At 38.8% G+C, this 20,946-nt stretch overlaps 1 protein-coding gene and 1 long non-coding RNA gene across 10 annotated transcripts in view; one reads left to right on the forward strand and one right to left on the reverse strand.

The window, feature by feature from the left end:
- FHIT (fragile histidine triad diadenosine triphosphatase) overlaps window positions 1-20,946 on the reverse strand; it is a 1,407,272-nt gene that overhangs the window by 875,536 nt on the left and 510,790 nt on the right. Inside the window, exon 1 of one of the 6 annotated variants that reach the window (XM_015538532.2) lies at window positions 9,470-9,538. The exons of the other annotated variants lie outside the window; for them this stretch is intronic. The gene's annotated coding sequence lies outside the window, so the exon portion shown is untranslated. Of the gene's footprint in view, window positions 1-9,469; window positions 9,539-20,946 lie in introns of those variants that run through there. 6 annotated transcript variants of the gene reach the window in all.
- The window catches only part of LOC122236686, a 61,648-nt gene that overhangs the window by 5,497 nt on the left and 35,205 nt on the right, over window positions 1-20,946 (forward strand). For 3 of the 4 annotated variants that reach the window (XR_006214878.1, XR_006214879.1, XR_006214877.1), the window contains exon 3: window positions 16,962-17,012. This is a non-coding gene — a long non-coding RNA (uncharacterized LOC122236686). Of the gene's footprint in view, window positions 1-4,633; window positions 4,922-16,961; window positions 17,013-20,946 lie in introns of those variants that run through there. The other variant, XR_006214880.1, reaches the window with a different exon arrangement.

The raw sequence follows: 20,946 nt of genomic DNA on the forward strand, positions 1-20,946 counted from the left end.
TCAGCAATCAAAAAGAATGAAATCTTGCCATTTGCAACTATGTGGATGGAACAGGAGGGTATCGTGCTAAGTGAAATTAGTCAGTCAAGGAAAAACAAATATCATATGACTTCACTCATATGAGGACTTTAAGAGACAAAACATGATAAGGGAAGGGAAACAAAAATAATGTAAAAATGGGAGGGGAACAAACACATAAGAGACTCTTAAATATAGAAAACAAACACACAGTTGCTGGAGGGGATGTGGGAGGGGGATGGGCTAAATGGGTAAGGGGCATTAAGGAATCTACTCCTGAAATCATTATTGTACTATATGCTAATTTGGATGTAAATTTAAAAATAATAAAATTAAAAAAATAAAATGCAAGAAGGTAGCCACATAATTCTTTAGGGATTTTAACAAGGGTTAAAACCCAAAGGACTTCAAAAATCTCAAATATCTAGAATGATTGGCTATATTCTTCACTGAGCTTTTATTGGAACTCAATTCCACTTTAAAAAAAAATAAAAAGTTCTTAATTTTATTGATTCTCAGGGTAAGCAACACATCCTTCTATATTCTTTTGTCTAGGTGCTTAAATACCTTTTTATGGCTAATAAAACTAGTCCTTTTTAATGTTTAATTATTTTTGAGAGAGGGAGGAGGGGCAAAGAGAGAGGTGGGGACAGAGGACACAAACTGTAAGATCATGACCTGAACTGAAATCAAGAGTTGGATGCTTAACTGACTGAGCCACACAGGTGTCCCCAGTTAGTCAAATTTCAACTTCATTTTTTTTATCCAATTCAAAATCTATTTGCCATTTATGTCAGGTGCTGCTTCTATGTGTGTTCTTTCTGCGCTTTCTTTATCCTTGAAGCCTGTAAAGCTTAGCACGGTGAACCATGCTTGCAGGCACTCAAAAGGGTAGGGTGAATGGGTGCAGACATCTGTCGAACAGTTAGTATGTTGTAGCTACTGGACAAGGAGTTTTAATAGTAACAAGAGCAATGACCAACCTCTAGTGAGGATTTTATGTGGCAGGTGCTGTGCTAATGTACCAACTATATATACATCATCTCATGATCCTCCCAATAATCTAGTGAGATGAGTTATTCTGCCCAGACACAGACAGATTAAGTAATTTTTTGAGGGTTACACAGCCAGAGCTTGGATTCATTTCCAAGCTTTTAACAGTTGCCTTCACCCTTGCCCCTCTTGATCTGCCTCATTTAATCCTGACCATCCAAGAAGCAGGAAGATGGTGTTCAAAACTTTTACACATAAACCATACTATAAGTGAAATGCTATGTAGAACCTCATATCAGGTAGAAAGAAGAGAAGCTTTTCTGAGCTTATCAAGGGGTGAAGAACGAGGAATCCATCCAAGTGCCCCAAGTTCTAGTTCTAGCAATCTCTGCAGCAAAATGTGAGAAATGCTGTTATAAATTAAGAAATTGGAGTTGAAGTACCAAGAAATCTGCCCAAGTTTAATCACCAAATAAATAACAGAGCAGTAATTTAAACCTTGATTAGCTTGACTCCAGTGTAGACTTCTACACATGGACAGATGGATTTTGCCAGGACAGTTATTTCGCAAAACATATTAAAACTAACCCCAAATTCTGCACTTCCAATGCAAGGAAAGATTTAGAGGTTCACACAGTAAGTATTCCAAATTACCCAAGATAAAATACACCAGAAGACACTATTTATTTATTAAAGAAACACTAAAGTACATCTTAACTGTACTAAGCTAAATCCTAGATCCAGGATCACAAATGCAAAAAGGAATTTTAATAAAACTAAGTCACTTGTGTTCTTAATGTCCATGCATATGCTGTGAATATATATCCTTGTGTACAGATTTTTAAATATATCCATATTTTCTTCTGCCACAAAATCAACAATGACCACCTTACTTCTTTGGCATCATCACTCCATTATACTCATTTCATACATCAATGGTAACGGCGTCCGCAATAAGTCACCCACACCAGAAAGAACAAATTCACTGGTGTGATATATTTCCCTTCTCTGTAAAAAGTCCTTACAAATTCTCATTTGAATCCTCTGATACCTTTAAGATTTAGAATCTATATTCTTTTTTTTTTTTAATGTTTATTTTTGAGTGTGGGGAGGGTCAGAGAGAGGGGAGACACAGAATCCGAGGCAGGCTCCAGGCTCTGAGCTGTCAGCACAGAGCCCAATGCAGGGCTCGAACTTAGGAACCACGAGATCATGACCTGAACCAAAGACGGATGCTTAAGCAACTGAGTCAGGCACCCCTAGAATCTATATTCTGTTTGTACTTGTTAGAATATCTACCAAATTTGGAACAATCCACCAGGACTCTTAAAGGTATGCTTCTAAAGCATGGCCCTCACCAAAACAATACTCTGTGATCAAACATGTTTGGACAATGCCATACACTATATGCCCATTTTAGTGTATACATACACTAAAGGGTTTGAGAAGATCCCAGGGCAAGTAAGATTTGGTAAATGGACATGAATTTCCAAAACATATTTCACTAGGAACCAGTTTTATTTCAAATAATTCCTCCTGCTATCCTGGGGACCATATTTTAGGAAATGCTATACCGGAGGAAAGGTGTTCTAGAATAGATCGGTTTGGGGAGATTGAAAAAGATAAAATTGAACAGTTCTCTCTCTGACAACCCCATTGTATCCAACACTTTTCCTCATAGGTGTCTGTCCCACCCTAATGCTTTTGTTTTCTGATTACTTTAAACCTTGGAAGAAATGGAAGAAAATAGAAAATGGGAGAAATGGAAAAGGAAGAAAATAGAAAAAATGAGAAAAAAAATTTTTAATAACTTACTTTATAGTCTGAAATACCGACATTTTGAAATAAATTTATTAATGTTAGTTTCAAAGGCAAATTATTTTACTGAAAAAATGATTCAGTTAGTCCAAATAGATGCCTCTATTTATTGATATATGTTAAACACTTGGGCATGTACTTAGGAGCGCTCTATATATCATTGCTATTTATTTTTTTTTTATTTTTATTTATTTTTTTTTTAAATTTTTTTTCAACGTTTTTTTATTTATTTTTGGGACAGAGAGAGACATAGCATGAACGGGGGAGGGGCAGAGAGAGAGGGAGACACAGAATCGGAAACAGGCTCCAGGCTCCGAGCCGTCCATCAGCCCAGAGCCTGACGCGGGGCTCGAACTCACGGACCGGGAGATCGTGACCTGGCTGAAGTCGCACGCTTAACCGACTGCGCCACCCAGGCGCCCCTATCATTGCTATTTAGAAATGAACATACAGATACACCTTTATGCAACAAGTATGCTGAACAAGCATAATTCATAACATAAAACTTTTATTTTCTTTCCCACTGTCCCTCTAAACTTGTCTATCATTAGGTGTTAATGATCTTCCTCTGCCCTTGGATAAAAAAACTCTAGCAGGCCCATGGGTTTGGTTTTCACAGGTAATAGACAGTTCTAGAACCACTTCAAGTTATAAACAGAAATGCCACAACAATGTATTATGCAAACGTCTGTCCTCCCCTTCCCAGTCTGGCCCTGCTTCCATCTAGAAGCCTACAATAGGATGATGGCCATGGTGATTTTCTCCTTTTCCCCCCTACTGTCCCTGCCATTCCCTCACCCTACTAGCTAATGTTCCGACTCTTCCAAGGTTGAAGAAATCAAGGGACAGGTGAGCTCTTCCTTGTGCTGGTTCTGTTATAAGCTGGCTTTGCTCTCTCTGGGCCTGTAGTGGAATGGATATGTATAAGGAGTTGTCTGTGTATCTGTATGTCTGTAAGAGCTGATGGTGAGCTTTCTTGGGGAGTTTTCATAGACAATGAGAGGGTCCCTGCAGGGTCCTTCTCTCAGACAGTTCATTGGACCTCTAGACTCTTCTTTAGGTTGTTCTTTGTGAACCCCTTCCTGAGTCCCAAGGATCTAGCAATCTGCCTTGAACCTCATATGTTGTGGTTGATCCCCTGACCCTTTCAGCTACCAGATTTGACTAGATTCAAAACAACTCATTGGCTCTGTCCTCTGCAGTCTGGATCTGGTCCCTAAGAAGCACTTAACTGTCTCGTGCTCTGACAAAGACTGGAAAAGCAGGCTGATTCTCAAGCATCAGCACACCTGTCCTACCACTCACATAGCTGACCAGCCTGTCTTTGCTTTCCCTTCTAGATTTCCTAGGATGAGTCAGATACTGATGTACGGGCCACTCTAAATACCTCAGACCCGACGCAGGCATCAGGCCTCTTGGTCCTCCAACTGCAAGAAACATAATTCAGAACTCTCTGTTTAGTCCTCTTGATGATGCCTTTCTGGGCTTGGGGTTACAAAACAGTACTTACCACTATTTCTCCCAGCAGCATGACGACAACTCACTGCATGACCATAGCTCTTTCCAAAGAAATTTCTTCTCTAACCCCCTGTTGACTTTTAAATATGCAAAAAACATGGAACAGACTCATGCTGAAATTCTGCAAATGTGATATTGTAGACCCAAAATAATTCTCTAATAGTCTAATCATCATGCTTACGTTAGGCTGTCAAAAAATAAAACATCTGAGACCTATTCACAATAGAATATAAGACACTTTCAGATTCAATTCCTTACAAGAGTTTTTCATCTCTTTATGTTCAAGGATCTACAAATGCTCATTCAGCAAATGGGATAGTTGGGTCTTTTGACAGCTATCCTATAGATGCCTCAGTGAAAACTAAGACAAGAGGAGACCCATTCTAACATCCTGTGCATCCTACACATATATGGACTCCCTAAATTCAACAATAATTTCCAGCTCTCACTGATCACTGCTGATTCAGATGGATGGTCATCATTATAAAAGACTTTACAACCAATGGCTTACCTTGAGAATTTTCCAATTCATATGTTCCCAGATTAGAATAAATAAAACCTACTTGAAATATGTGGACTTAAAATAGCCTTTCAACATATTCCTCACACATTAAATTACTCTCAAATTACTAGCTATTAGTGACATTCCTGATAGTGCCCTAGATTTTTCAACTTTTCCAACAGCCCAGATGGTCAGAAAGAACTTTACCAAATTTGTATCATCATTTTTAATGGAATGATTTTAAATATTCTTTTAATAATCAGCTCAGAGTTATATTGGAAGAAAACTACTTACCAGTATTTGCAACTAAGAGAATAATTACCTGGATAAACTAGAAAATTCCTAGTGTTTATAGTCAAAATGAAAAATAATATAGGGCCAAGGATGTAAAAATCATACATGTATATTTTTACATATTTTTTTAAATCACAAATTGGGAAACATGGTATAAATCTAGTTACTTTTGTCCACATCCATTTGAAAGAATTCCATAAATTCCCTAAGACTAAAAAAATAATTCTCTAATAGTTAAGTCAGATGTCTAATCATCATCCTTATCTTGGGCTGTCAAAAAATAAAGCATTTGAGATCTATTCACAATAAAATATAAGACACTTTCAGATTCAATTCCTTACATGATTTTTTCATCTCTTTATGTTCAAGGATCTACAATGACTAAATTAATCAGCCAAAAAGTACATCTGAAGATTCTCTAAGGGAACTTTACAAAAACATGAACATAATTATATTTGGAGGGAAACTTTCTTTAACATAGAGGGAGTTGGGAAAAATGAAATCAGGAAAAAAAATATTTAGGGTTTGTTTTGATTTTGCTTTTATTTTTTAGGAAAATAATGTCACCAATGATCTTAGAAGATAGGGTATGAAGTTACTTACTCAGAGTAATTAAAGCTATAAGGGTAAAGATGGAGAGGGAAAAAAAGTAAAATAACTGATCATTTCCCTCTCTTCACCTGGCCTTAATTCAAATCAGAAAACTTTCCCCCCTGCATGACTCCATTAACGGAAAAGAAACAATAGAGGAAAATGTGTATTCTTGAAGTAACCCAGAACACGCACTATATGGCAAAAACTGCAATGTTGTCATTAGCAATTATGATGCCCTAGTTTATTTTTTAAATAGCTTCCAATTGCATGTGATCACAAAGTGGTCCTGGATACGGCAAGAACTCTTCATTTAATGCAATGCACATTTTCCCCCAGAGCTTCCCTGCCACCTCATGTCATTCTTCCATAACCCTATATGGTGCTCCCCAGAAATTGCCTTCAGTTATGAACACCCAGGAAAACATCCCTGTGTGGAAAGGCATAGAAAAGAGTCTACTGTCTTTACTTTCTGCAGAAAAAGGCAAGAAATATTCCTTTCAGGGTAGTCATCCAATACCTGAGTTTTGTTTTTGTTTTTTGAAAGAGAGTGCATGCAGGGGAGGGGCAGACAGAGAGGGGGTGCATGCAGGGGAGGGGCAGAGGATCTAAAGTGGCTCTGTGCTGACAGCATTGAGCCCGATGTGGGGCTTGAACTCACAAAAGATGAGACCATGACCTGAGCCCAAGTAGGCAGCTCAACCGACTGAACCACCCAGGTGCCCCCTGAGTATTTTTTTTAATGTTTATTTGTTTTTGAGAGAGAGACAGACAGACTGACAGAGAGGGAGCACAGAACCTGAAGCAGGCTCCAGGCTCTGCGCTGTCAACACAGAGACTGATGCAGGGCTCAAACTCATGGACCACGAGACCATGACCTGAGCTGAAGTCAGAACTCAACTGACTCAGCCACCCAGGCACCCCTACCCCCCTGAGTATTTTTAATATTCCCAGCAGGTAGTTTCATTTGTTTGTAGAGAGGATGAAAGTTCAAAGGAACACAGAGTAATAAGGGGTCTGAGGCTACAATTTTCTCCAAAGATAGCATCTCCCAAAATTAGGAAGGGCCTCAGCAATGAGAAGTCATGTTGCAAGGGGGGAGGTGAGAGTCCCAGCCAAGAAGGGGTCTGCCCAAGGCCTCCTAGAAGGAAGAGACTGGACTCCAGTTCCCGGGATCCTCAGTGGAGGACTCTTTCTACTACCCCATTTTCTCCTTTGTCCTCTCCTTCTGGGCAAATGCACAAAGCCTCTGACAAATGCACAAAGCCTCACTTACAATAGCCCATTGCTGAAAATAACAAGGGCTTGCCAAAAGAAGAAAAAGTTTGAGAAGCAGATTCCAATTAACTGTCTCTGATTGCTAGATAACTCGTCATTCTGATTCCAGCAATATGCGTTATTTATTTATATCCAACCCTTGTTCCCAAAATAACTTGATATATTTTGTAGAAATACATAAAATACAACTAGCTAAAAATAAATACAATGAAGAAATTATCTCAAAGGGGGAAAAAAAGGATAGGAAAATCTAGTCTATTAAAATCGCCTATCCTAGGATCTCATGGAAAGGTCAAGGAAGTATTGATATTCCAAAAGGACCTCCTAGAGAAACTGTCATATACCATGAAAGCAACCTATATAACTGATGGCTTAACAGCCAATATTGTAGGCAATGCAATAATAGTTTCCCATCAGAATAAGTTGGGGATTGAAATGAAATGTTAATAGGAGTTTACAGGGAGGGATGAGGCACAAAATTTCTTTTAAGGTCTTAATATGCGGGATTTGAGTTTTGAAGCAACTCATTCCTAAACCTTGCCGGATTGGGAAGGAAAAGAGAAAAAAAAATGGGTAGGACAAGGAAAGAAGAGGTTGCAGAGTAGGGTGAGCCAGAGGGAACCACGACAGGTTGGTGTCAACCTAGGCATCATTTATTAAAGAACTGAAAATAATTCATTGCATAATTGGAGGCTCAAAGTCACACATCGCCTGGACTCAATTGCACTTTTGTTATGTTATAATGCAATATAGTGCAAATCAATTGGCTCAGAATTTAAAATTAGAGCCCAATTACCTGTGGAAGGGAATCATAAATCCAACTTGCATTTTTCTAACAGGGTTAACAACTCATGATGCCAGCTTAAACTCAGGAAAATAAATTTTCTGGGCTTAGGAACAATTGTGCACGGTATTTTATCACCCTGGTCCAGGGCACCAGGTTGAAAGACTGGGGATGTCAGGGTGTGGTGTTTGGGGGAGAACAGAAGCCTAAAGCAAAACAAACACATCGAGTGCTGAACTGTTGCTGAAAACAGCAACTGCATTGCCAGGAAGTCAGAACTGGAGTACTTCTGGGTAACAGGCAGTCAAAATCTGGACACCTGTTATGTGGTGAAGTAGTAAAGGCAAAAAAAAAAAAAAAAAAAAAAAAACACTCCTAGGCTTTCTTGTTCAGAAAAAAAAAAAGGTCCCTGGCACTAGAAGTGAGATGAAATGCTAAAGAAGAGTAGAAACCCAACCCCTCACTAACAGCTCGCCAAAACCAGACCTTGCTGAGTGAGATCACACCTGCACTGAACCAGAGACTCCTTCCCTAGGCAGTTGGTTGACTTTTTTTTCAACTGGAAACATCTGGCGGAACACTGAGGGAAGAGGGTGAGGGTATAAAACTGTGGCAAGGACAGTGTTAGTATAAACTGGTACAGACTTCGTGGAGAACACTATAATACTGCATGTACTTATATATACCCATATATCATACATTTTTGACACTGAAATTCCATTTTCATAAAATTTGCTTAAGACACAATTGAACAAGGGTGCAAAGACATACATACAAGGTTCTTTGTCACAGCATTGCTTCCTACAGCCACAGTTGGAAGCAAACAAAATCCATCAAGGGGGATGATTTTAGCAAACTATATTTCACATACACGGAGTAATACTATGCTGGAATTATAGATGATGATGGAAAATTCTATGGACATGTCACATTGTAAGATAAAATAACAACAGTATTGGAGGTGTCAAATTTGTGTGTGTGTGCATTTGTGTGTATGGATGTGTACACGTGCACAGATGAAGAAGACAGTGTGAGGCAAAATGCCCCCACATATTAATCAAGGTTATCCCTGTGTGGTAAGATGATAGGTGATACTTAATTCTAAAAAGTAAAAACAGGGGCACCTCGGTGGCTCAGTCAGTTAAGCAACGGACTCTTGATTTCAGCTCAGGTCATGATCTCATGGATGTTGAGATTGAGCCCCATATTGGGCTCTATGCAGACAGTGTGGAGCTTGCTTGGGATTCTCTCTCTCTCTCTCTCTCTCTCTCTCTCTCTCTCTCTCTCTCTCTCTCCCCCTCCCCTGCTTGTGCTGTCTCTGTCTGCCTCAAAATAAATAAATAAACTTAATAAAATAAAATTAAATAAATAATATTGTTTCTGTGGTGTTGGGTTTTGATTTTTAATCTTATAAAATAGACAGGTATTCCTTTTATAGTCTGAAAAAATACAGCAGTTTCTGCTTTGGGTCTTTTTTAAAGTCAGGAGGATAGGAGGAAGAGCAGCAAATTAGAGAAGCGGAGATCATGCAGGGTCCTGGGGACCCTCACTGCACAAAGCACCAGCACCTATCCTGAAATGGTTTGTGTTTTCACACAGAATTCCACTGACTGGTACATTTCCTCGAGGAGGGGAAACAAATTACACCAAGACAGATCATTTGTCCCTCTTACCTTGTGTTCTGTGGGTCAAAATCACTCAGTCCATATGAGGCTTCTGAGAGCAAATAACATACCTTACAGATCTAAAATATAGCAAGAAACCTCAGAAACGGCACCTTCTACACAGCACTTCCTGTTGTCTCTGTTTTCTCATCTTCCAAATGAACATGTGAAACTGTTACTTCACAAAGTCAATTTCTCTTTTTCAAGCAAAAAAATTGCCAAAGAAATACGCTCTGAGAACACACGCTTCTCACTGACTCACTTCTGTACCTTGGTTTCATCTGGTCTGTGCCAGGGGCAGATAACTGCAAAGTGAGAACAGAGGACCTGGAAGGACGGTGAGATCACCCCATTCAGTGTCCTCAGTTTGTTCCTTCCCCAGGTGAGCCAGCCAGGACTAAAGCGGGGAGTCTCATGCTCAGTCCACCGTTTACAACTTCCATTCATAATGCAACTGTAGCTTCCCCGTTCTAGAAAATCTTAATACTTCTTTAGCTGATGTTCACAGAAATCAGACTTTGGAGTCAGGTGCAAGATACAGAGAAAAACAGAGAGCAAAAAGCAGCAAATCTAACATAATACACCAGTTAGCTTTTCCAGATGCATCTGAGAGATACTTTCAATAAAGGAAAACACCTCAAACGCTATTTGACACAGGACACTCTTGATTCTGTCATATAAAAGGTTAAAAGTTCACGCAGGGCGGGGCATCTGGGTGGCTCAGTCGGTTAAGCGGCCCACTTAGGCTCAGGTCATGATCTCGCGGTCCGTGAGTTCGAGCCCCGCGTCGGGCTCTGTGCTGAAAGCTCAGAGCCTGGAGCCTGTTTCAGATTCTGTGTCTCCCTCTCTCTGACCCTCCCCCGTTCATGCTCTGTCTCTCTCTGTGTCAAAAATAAATAAACGTTAAAAAAAAAAAAAAGTTCACGCAGGGCAAAGCCAGATGGGTCATTCAGGGACATTTTTTAAAGTTTTACTTTCAGCAGCACATAATTTAAAGAGGCTTCTTTTTTGTATTTCTATTAAAACCTGACATATTCACTATAAGACATCTGGAAAATAAAATGTTAATAAACAAAAAAGGATAACATACAATTCAACCAACAGACAACCACACTTAAAATTTCAGTACAGTTCCTTCTGGTTTCTTTTCCTTTTTGAATGCTTGAGATCTTAATACATACACCATTTCTAGGTTATCTTTTCCCCCTACATTATACCTAAGCATTTTGCCAAGACGTTACCAACTATTTATAAATCTCAAATACTGATTGTATTCCATGGTATGGGTGTGCCAAATTTTTATTTAAAAATGTATATTTTTATACAATGTATATTGTATGTTTTAGATAATGTATATTTTTATATAGTGTATATTGTATATTTTAGATAATGTATATTATCTAGGATTTTTCTACTATACGCTAATGCTATAATGAACATTTTGACAAATGAGCCTTGACCTTAAATTCTAATTATTTTCTTCAATTTCCTAAAATGGGGAATCACTAGGTAAAATAAACATTTTAAATTACCTGAAGTTTGTGCCAAATTTTGTTGTTCCTAACAAAAGCATATAAAGGTATAAAGGTATTGGTGGGTTTTTTTTCAGTAATTAAGCCATATTTTAAAAACTTTGTTAATTCTGTAGATTACATAGAGACAGTTTTAATGTGAAACTCTTATCACTGAATAGTTTCATCTATTCATTGTCCCTCCTTAGGCATATCTACTCCTAAGCTCTTTGTCCATTTATCCACTGAGGAAGAACACATTCTAATTGATGTTACATTTTGATCAATGACATCCAATCGTGCTTTCTTCACTAAATAAAATAAAAACAGGGCTTCTTTCAAATTGAAGTACAGTTGACACATGTTACACTAGTTTCAGGTGCACAACACATTGATAAAAAATAGAACCTTTTTTTAGACATTTTTTAAAAATTATTTATTTTTGAGAGAGAGAGAGACAATGCTTGTGAGCCAGAGAAGGGCAGAGAGAGGGAGGGAGAGAAAGAATCTCAAACAGGCTCTGTGCTGTCAGCATAGAACCTGACACAGGGCTCAAACCCACAAACTATGAGATCATGACCTGAGCCAAAATCAAGACTTGAACGCTTAGAGCTTACTCAACCAGGTGTGCCCCAAATTAGAACTTTTAATGTAGGTCTACAAACTCGCTGAATTGACAAGTGTGGAAGAAAACATAATTCCTGGCATGATCAGTTACAGGGTGTAAAGAAAATAGCAGAACATACTGTTTTCACGAGTATATTTTGTATGGGCTCCATTTAGTTAATGAAATGTTTCTGCAACTTCCTGGGACTGCTGATTCCAAGCATCAGATTAACAAACTGTTGAAAATAAAATGAAGAGCTACAAGGCATTTCTCTAGCATGTGGCATACGAAAATCACAAACTGTCTTTTTAAAAAAGAGTGTATCTGGTTCACATTGGTAAACTGAACAAACCCATTTACCTCCTTTCCCACTCAAAGCACTTTCTAAATGACACGAAAGGAGTACAAAGGTGTAAACCCATAACCACAGAAAGGATGAGAAGAAGCAATGAGACAATGAGTGATTTCAAGAAAATCTGTTGACACGTATCGTAGCAAAGGAAACCCCAGCCTAAAGGGGGGTTTCAGCAAAGGAGAGAACAGACCTGCCCATAAAGACCCAAGTCTCAGAAACAGGAGGTACAACAGAGGGTGGGAGTGGGGTTGGTATTGGAAAGAGGGCATTGTCTATAGATCAATATATTGAACACGGAGTGCCCTCCCTCCTGGCTCTCCATGTGGACTGGACTGAAGCCAAGCACTAGCTTCAAGGCAATTAAAAAAAAAAGTGTCAGGAGGGCCTGGGTTGCTCAGTTGGTTAAACATCCAACTCTCAATTTTGGCTCAGACCATATTACAGTTTGTCAGATCAAGCCCCACCTGGGGCTCCATGCTAATAGCACAGAGCCTGCTTGGATTCTCCTTCTCCCTCTCTCCCTGGCCCTCCCCCACAAAAAGAAATAAAAGTAAAGTTAAAAAAAAAGAAAGGAAAATACAAAGATCTAAAAAAAAGTTTCTGGGGAGGACTAGGACACTTATTATGGGTGTTTAAAACCTCATTCTGGCAAGTTGGGATCCCCATCCACAGGCTCTAAACTTCAACCTTTTAAACAGGCCATTTAAAAGACCCATCAGTTAAAAATTGCTCTCAAAAGGGGCACCTGGGTGGCTCAGTTGGTTAAGCGCCAGACTTTGGTTCAGGTCATGATCTCATGGTTCGTGGGTTTGAGCCCCGCTTCAGGCTCTGTGCTGACAGCTCAGAGCCTGGAGCCTGCTTCGGATTCTGGTTCTCCCTCTCTCTCTCTCAGCCCCTTCTTGGCTCACACTCTGTCTCTCTCTCTCTCTCTCAAAAATAAATTAAGAAATTAAAAAAAATAGCTCTCAAAGAGTCTTTCTATGGCCTCATTCTTTTATACACAACCCCAGATCACCAGGAATCTAATACTACAAGAAAGGGCACCACAAAAAAGAGCAAGAGCAAACAAAACAAAAGAAAATATGACACTGAGGAAACAGTATAGAGAAAAGATACAACCTTTAAAGAAAACCTATTTAATATCCACAAGAACAATTTGAAGAGATTTGGTAGCTACACAAGGAAAACATTTTAATTATATTTTAAAGGAGCAATCCAATAACAAGAAAGATCTCCTGGGAATGATATGATTTCCTAAATAAAAGTTCCATACAAAGTTTGATGGCAAAGTTGGAGAAATCTCCGAGACAACTGACTACACCCACAAATAAGTGAGAAAAAAAATGAGATGTATAGATGATCAGACCAGAAGTTCTAAGAACAGGCTAATAATATGAGTTTCAGAATGAGCAAAAAGAAACTGAAGTGGAAAAATTATCAAAGAAATTTTATTAGAAAATTTCCCAGAGCCAAACAGAGACATGAACCTTCAAAGGATAGGAATCTACTCAGTATAAAGGAGATGAAGTGCCAGAAAACTGAGGTTAAAAAGAAATTCCTAATAGCCTTCTAAAAAGAAAAGAAAAACAAACCAACAAAAAGGTAGCCTATGAAAGAAGTAAGGATCAGAGTGACATCAGATTTATCAGCAGCAACGATGGATGCTAAAAGGCAGTGGTAAAAATGATTTTGAAGTCTATGCCCAAAATATCAATTCTGTTTGGAAGCAAAACTTAAAACAAAGTTGCAAGGACTCCGATAATTCACCTCCTATTCACCCTTCCTTGGAAAATTGCAAGCAAAATTTGAAAGTAAGTAAAAACAAAAACAAAAACAAACAAACACAGAAAACCCGTTAGATCCAGCAAACAGTGAATCCCACCCTGGAGGGCACTGGGCGAACCTCAAGCTAATTCTATACAGCACATCTACGGAGGAACACCCTGTGGAAATAAGAGCAAATGCAGCCCTACAAGGAAGGAGAACAATAGAACCTCATAGTAGAGGCACTTTATGAGCTTTGAAACCTTGAAGATGATGCAGGCGCATGCTTAGGAAAGGCAAGAGGATACCAGAAACCCCAGGGGAAACAAACACAAACAACTTTATAAGAACTACGTGAAATATACATTCCACACACTAAAAGATGGAATGATTTTGACAAAATGAGAAGGGAAGAGAATCCATTTGAACCTGACTCTGGGCACAGTCTCTTTTTAGTATCACAGGAGATTTGACACTGTAACCATAGAGCACACTCAGGTCTGCAGTAAATAATTTCACAAAGTCCTAATTATGCAAATCCTTTTCATTAATTTCAACTTTGGAAAAATCACAAAGACCATGCTGGTGACAGCAAATGTAAATTAAACTTGGCAATGCAAAAATAATGGTAGAGCTGCCTGAGGATGGAGAGTGCAAGAGGAAGAATATTAAAGAAAAGGGTATGAGTGCTTGTAACTCATCTGCCCACGAGGAGGTAAGAGATCCTGCCCAGATTGATGAACCAATAAGGGGAAGTTTAAATTCGATTTAGAAGTGGCAAGAACAATGGGAGTTGAAAATAATGTCACATTATAGTGGGAGAATGTGGAAAGGTAAGTGTAAGTAAGCGAAATCCTTCTGTTTCTTAGAAGAAAATCAGTAATAATGGATAAAACAGATAAAATATCAACTCACGATAATGAGCTAAAACCAGGAATGAGTCATAGCTTTGCATTTAGTGGGTGCAACCAGAGGGGGAAAGGGTGGAGTTGGGAGCCATTACTTTTTATTATAAGTATTTCTAAATTATTTGATTTGTACTATGTGCTGGTTAATGTTTTCCATTAAAAAAAAGAAAATTATAAAAAGAGCAAGTGCATTGTGAGCCCTCTTTTACTAAAAGCAAAAAATAAACACTTTAGCCTGGATAAAATGTTGTCTTCTGAGTCTCTGGACAACTCTGGAGGAATAGTAAATTTCGTATAACTGGGTTTAGTTATAATAAGAGAGGAGCAAATGCAGTGCACGGAAATGAGACACATCATTATTCCCAACAGAACAATTAAGCTTTCATTAGGACTTAATGACAGGATGACAATTCTAGGGTTTGGAAGGTAAGCACATCCCCTTCATTATCAAATCAAAGAATATCCAGTATTCAGAGGCACTTTTTTCTTTATCTGGATTTGCGTGGATTCTGCCTCCCTGCAAGCCCCTTCATGACCCGAGATAAAGATGGAAATCAAAAGTTCCCTATTGCTAACTGCATGGGCTCTCATTTCCTCAAGACTGCTGCCTCCTAGCCATTTCATATTAATATCACCCAATATGGACAGCAGGTGCACATTCAAATACCCAGCTAGGTACGTTTCCCAGGATGTAATTTTGAATGGGCCAGTTGTTGGATGTTAGTGAGACGCGAGTGATCCATGTTTGGACTCCCATGCCCATCTGTCCTGAAGGCCTGGTGTTCATGTTATTTAGAAGAGCCTGGGTAAACTTAACTATCACACCCTGTGTTTACAGAGAAGGTTGGTTCTGAGTTCAATTACAATCCCTAGCAGTTTAAATGATAGCTGCTGTGCTATAATCTAAAATAAATTGCTTTTCTCGAGAAGCCATGTAAGCTTTTGCACTGCAACTTAGCAGACCTGCTAGTTTTATCTCATCTGAAATTCAAGCAAAGTACAAAAGCTGGGCCTCTGAACTCCTGTGTTTCCCTGGAATGGCATTCTTCAACACTGTGGGGGCTTTCTGTATACCCATAATCCCTATCCTGGAACTAGATTCCTGGGAAAGCAACACTGTATTTCCATTTTTTTTTTTTTTATGCAAGTGATCCCTCTGCATTTGTTTTTGTTTCCTCCATGCAAGCCTCACACTTCGCTTGGGCTCTGTTGAAAGAACTATATTACGTGGGGGCAGGATCTATTGTCCCTGTTCTCATGGCTAGGAAGCTGATCCACCACCACAGGCCAAGACAACAAGTGTACAGACATAAGCACCCAAATAAACCTGGCTACCACTGCAATTCTGTTTAAATTCACCTCCTTCCCGCCTCTTTACTGAGAAAGGATTAAAAGGAAAGAAAGTTGGCCAGTGCTCAAAACCTGAAGTGGAAATTCTACCTTCCCGTACCCCTTACCTTCCTCTGTATTTTCCCCAGAGGTCCCATAGGTTGGAGCTCACAACTTCCTCTCAGCACAACCAGACCCAGGGCCTTAGGAGGGGCACAGCTGCCTCAGCGCTTCGCTGATGGAGATGGTTTCTGATCCATTAGATGCCTTTCCACAAAGGCAATTGAAAGGTTTCCAACGTTCACTGCGTTCTTTCAGATTTAACAAGGCAACGTAATTAACGCTGTCGTTTTTCCACCACTCAGCAAGAGAAAATTGCCCTTCCAAAAGATTTTTCACATGTACAAAAATAATCCATTAATATTTTTCCCTTTCAGATTTTTTTTTTTGAGATTGAGAGCAATTGGTTTGGGGTGTGCTTTGGGGTGGTATGTGCTCAGCATTTCTCTGAAAGGGGAAACTTCTTTATGCCTACCAAAAAGAACAGCCAGAACAACAACAAAAAGCAAAATGAACACTTTAGACCAATTCAAATTCAAACTTAGAGCCACTGTGAGAGCAAGGAAGTTTGATTCCTTTGTATCATAAGCGTACAGCCAAGCCAAGGGAGAAAATGAAACGCTCCTCTTAAATCATGTGAATCCTGCAGTCCTGTTGCATGAGTTCTGTTATAACCAGAGAGAGACAAACTGCACTGGTTCTTGACCAGGGTTCTTAGCGGGGACTAGGAAATGTCCAAGTGATAGGCATGGGGGTGGGGGGTGGCCACAGGGCAACATGTAGGGAACATGCTAAATGCTGCTCAAGGTTCTACAATGGGTTATCTCTGCACAACGAAGAATTATCTGTCCCAGGATGCCAGCAAATTCCCCCTTGGGAAACACTGACCTCAGTTGAGAGAAAGTCAATGATGCAATAAAATAAAATAAGCTCATTGCCCTGGGTCCCTCATTTTCTCTTTTTGCAGAGGCTGGGCTGTTGGCAGTGACTAAAGGAATCATCTAGTAGTTTAAAGAAGGTAAGTCACTTATTTTTTTTAAGTTTATTTGTTTATATTGAGAGACAGCACGAGTCAGGGAGAGGCAGAGAGAGAGAATCCCAAGCAGGCTCTGCATTACTAATACACAGCCAGGTGTGGGCCCGAACCCATGAGCCTCGAGATCATGACCCAGGCAGCAATCAAGAGCCAGAAGTGTAACCAACTGACCCTCCCAGGTGCCCCAACGGTAAGCCACTTATTAATTCGGCAAATATGTATTAAGTTCTCCCTACATACAATGTAATTAATGTTCTACATATATCACATCATAATCTTCCCATTTAGGAAGCTTAAAATGCCATTTTATCCATACAGTTCTTCCTAATGCTCTCAGTTATAAGTAATCTGTAGATAAAGAGAGAGAATAGCCTATTAGTTAGGGCTGTGGATACTGGAGCCAAAGATTCTTGGGATCTAATCCAAATTCTGCCACTTACTAGGCTCTGACCTTAGACTTGTTGCTTATTCTCACTGTCTTGCTTTCCTCCCTGGAACGTGGGGATAATATTGCTGCTCACCTCATAAGATTATTTTGAGAATTAAATGGACATATTAATATAGTCATTAGAGGGGTGCCTGGGTGGTTCAGTCAGTTAAGCGTCAGACTTTAGCTCAGGTCATGATCTCATGGCTGGTGAATTCAAGCCGCGCATCAGGCTCTGTGCTGACAGCTCAGAGCCTGGAGCCTGCTTCTCTGGAGCCCCCTCTGTCTCTGCCCCTCCCCCACTCATGCTCTGCCTCTTTCTCTCTTGAAAATAAATAAACATGAAAATATATATAAAGTCATTAGAACAGTGCATAGCACATGGTAAGGGCTCAAAACATATATCTTTAGAAAGTGTTTAAAATATATAATTTCTATTGAAATCATTATTGAGATAATTACAGATTCACAGGCATTTGTAAGATATAATACAGAGAGATCCCATGTACATTTTATCCAGTTTCATCTGGTGGTAATACTTGGGAAACCATAGTATAACAGCACATGAGGATACTGACATTGACACAATATACCAATCTTACCCAGAAATCCCTAAATCCACTTTACTTGTATTCATTTCAGTGTGTGTGTGTGTGTGTGTGTGTGTGTGTGTACTAAGTTTTATACAATTTTATAACTTGTGTAGGGCTGTCTCTTTTACCACTACAAGGAGCCCTCATGTTGTGCTTTTATTTACCATACCCACCGTTCTCTTGTTCCCCTCACTTCCATCCTTAAATTCTGGCATTCACTCTTAATCTATCCTCCATTTCTAACATTTTGTAATTTCAAACATGTTACATAAATGGAATCAAAACGTATGTAATTTATTGGGATTGGCTTTTTTCACTCAACCTAATTCTCTGGAGTATCACCTAAATTGTTGATCATACCAATTGTTCGTTCCTTTTGATTCCTGAGTAGAATTCCATGGGTACCACAGTTTACCTAACTATGTATCTGTTAAAAACATTTGGGCTATTTCTAGATTTTGGCTGCTATGAGTAATGTTGCTATGAGTATTTATGTACAAGTTTTTATGGGAACATGAATTTTCATTTCTCTGAGATAAATGCTCAAGAGTGTAATTGCTCACTCATATGGTACTTGAATGTTTAGTTTTATAAAATAAAAGAAAAACTGCTAGACTGTTTTCCAGAGTGGCTGGGCCACTCTCTATTCTCACTAACACTATGAACCATCAGTTTCTCTGCATACTAATAATTGGTGTTGTCATTATTTTTTATTTTAGCCACGCTGATAGATGTGTGTTGATATTATGGTTTTTAGTTGCAATTCTCTGGTGGCTAATGATGTGGAGCATCTTTTTACTGTGCTTATTTACCATCTGTATGTCTTCATTGATAAACTATCTGTCCATGTTTTGTGGTGCCCATTTTCTAATTGGGTTGTTTGGGTTTTTTACTGTTATGTTTTAGGAGTTCTTGATATATTCTAGATAATAGTCCTTTGCAAAATAGGCAGTTTTCAAATATCTTCTTCAAGCCTGTAGACTGTCTTTTCATTTCCTTCACATGGGTTTTCAAAGAGAAAGTTTTAATTTTAACGAGGTCCAACCTATCAATTATTCCTTTCATGGATTTGTGCTTTTCTGGTCAAGTCTAAGAACTCCTTATCTAGCCTTAGATCCCAACCATTTTTTTCTGTGTTTATTTTTCTAAAGTTTTAAATAATTTTATATTTAAGTTTATAACCATTTTGAGCTAATTTTGGAATAAAGTATATGGTTCATTTTTTTGGCCAGTGCTAATTGGATGTCTAATTTTCCACTACCATTTGTTGAAAAGCTGGGCTTCCTTCGTTGAATGGCTTTTGTACCCTTGCCAAAAGTCATTTGATTATGTGTATGAGGGTCTACTTCTGGGTCCCTTATTCTGTTCCATTTTGTCCTCTGCCACTACCACATTGGCTTGACTAATACAGCTATACAGTTATCTTTAATATTAGGTAGAGTGAGTCTTCTCATCTTATTACTCTATGTTATGATTGTTTTGGGTACTACAGGGCCTGGGCCTTTACATATAAATTTCAGAATAAGCTTACTGGAATTTGGTTAGAAATTGCATTCGACCTATGGATCATTTTGTGGACAATTGACATCTTTACTATGTTGACACTTTCAAGTCTCTTCATTTATTTAGGTCTTCTCCGATTTCTTCCACCAGCATTTTGTAACTTTAATAATACAAATCTTGTACATGTTTTGCTAAGTGTATATATATCTAAGTATTTCATTTTCTTTAGAAGCTTTGTAAATGGTACTGCATTTTAAATTTGGGTTTCTACATATAGAAATATTAGTATATGTATATGCAATTGATTTTTGTCAGTATCTTGTGCCCTTGCTGAACTCATTTATTGAGCTTGTGGATGTGGTGGATTATTCACTTTTAAAGTATTAAACCATCCTTGCATACTTGGAATAAATTCCATTTGGGATTCTTTTTACACATTGTTGGATTTGATTTGCTAATATTTTGTTGAATATTTCTGTGTCAAAGTTCACAAGAGATATTGGACTATAATAAACCTTCCTTCCTCCCTTCCTTTCTTCCTCCCTCCTTCCCTTCCTTCCTTCCTTCTTTTTTTCTTTTTTGTGGTCCTTATCTTGTTTTGGTATCAGGATAATACTAACCTCATAAAATAAGTTAGGAAGTGTTTCTGCCTTTTCTATTTTCTGTTAAAGATTGTGTAAAACTGATGTTGATTCTTTAGTAGTTAGATATTTAGTAGACTTCTCCAGTGAAACCATGTAATCCTGGAGTTTGTTTTGGGGAGAATTTTAAGTACTAATTTAATTTATTTAATGGCTTACAGGGCTATTCAAGTTGTCCATTGCACCCTACCTGAGTTTAGGTAGTTTATGTTTTGTTTTGTTTTTTAATTTTATGTATTTATTTTGAGAGAGAGAGAGAGACCATGCAAGCAGGGGAGGGCAGAGAGAGAGGGAAAGAGAGAAAGAGGGAAAGAGAGAAAAGGCTCCACACCATCAACACAGAGTTCATCATGGGGCTCAAATTCACAAACCATGAGATCATGACCTGAGCCGAAACCAAGTCGAGCACTTAACCGACTGAACCACCCAGGCACCCTAGTAGTATATGGTTTTTGAATACTTGATTTATTTCTTCTAAGTAGTTGAATATATGAATATGAAATTTTCATGGCATAAGCGTATTATCTTTTATTCACTGTAGGATCTGTATTCCCTATTTCTTTCCTGATACTGGTAATTTTGCTACTGTCAGCCATGCCAGTCATTTATCAATTTTATTAATTGTTTAGAATAACCTTCTTATTGGGGCACCTGGGTGGCTCAGTCAGTTGGGCATCCGACTTCGGCCCAGGTCATGATCTCACGGTTCGTGGGTTCGAGCCCCGCATCAGGCTCTGTGCTGACAGCTTGGA

This window comes from Panthera tigris, chromosome A2, assembly GCF_018350195.1.
Source record: "Panthera tigris isolate Pti1 chromosome A2, P.tigris_Pti1_mat1.1, whole genome shotgun sequence".
In the NCBI taxonomy this organism is placed as follows: Eukaryota; Metazoa; Chordata; class Mammalia; order Carnivora; family Felidae; genus Panthera; species Panthera tigris.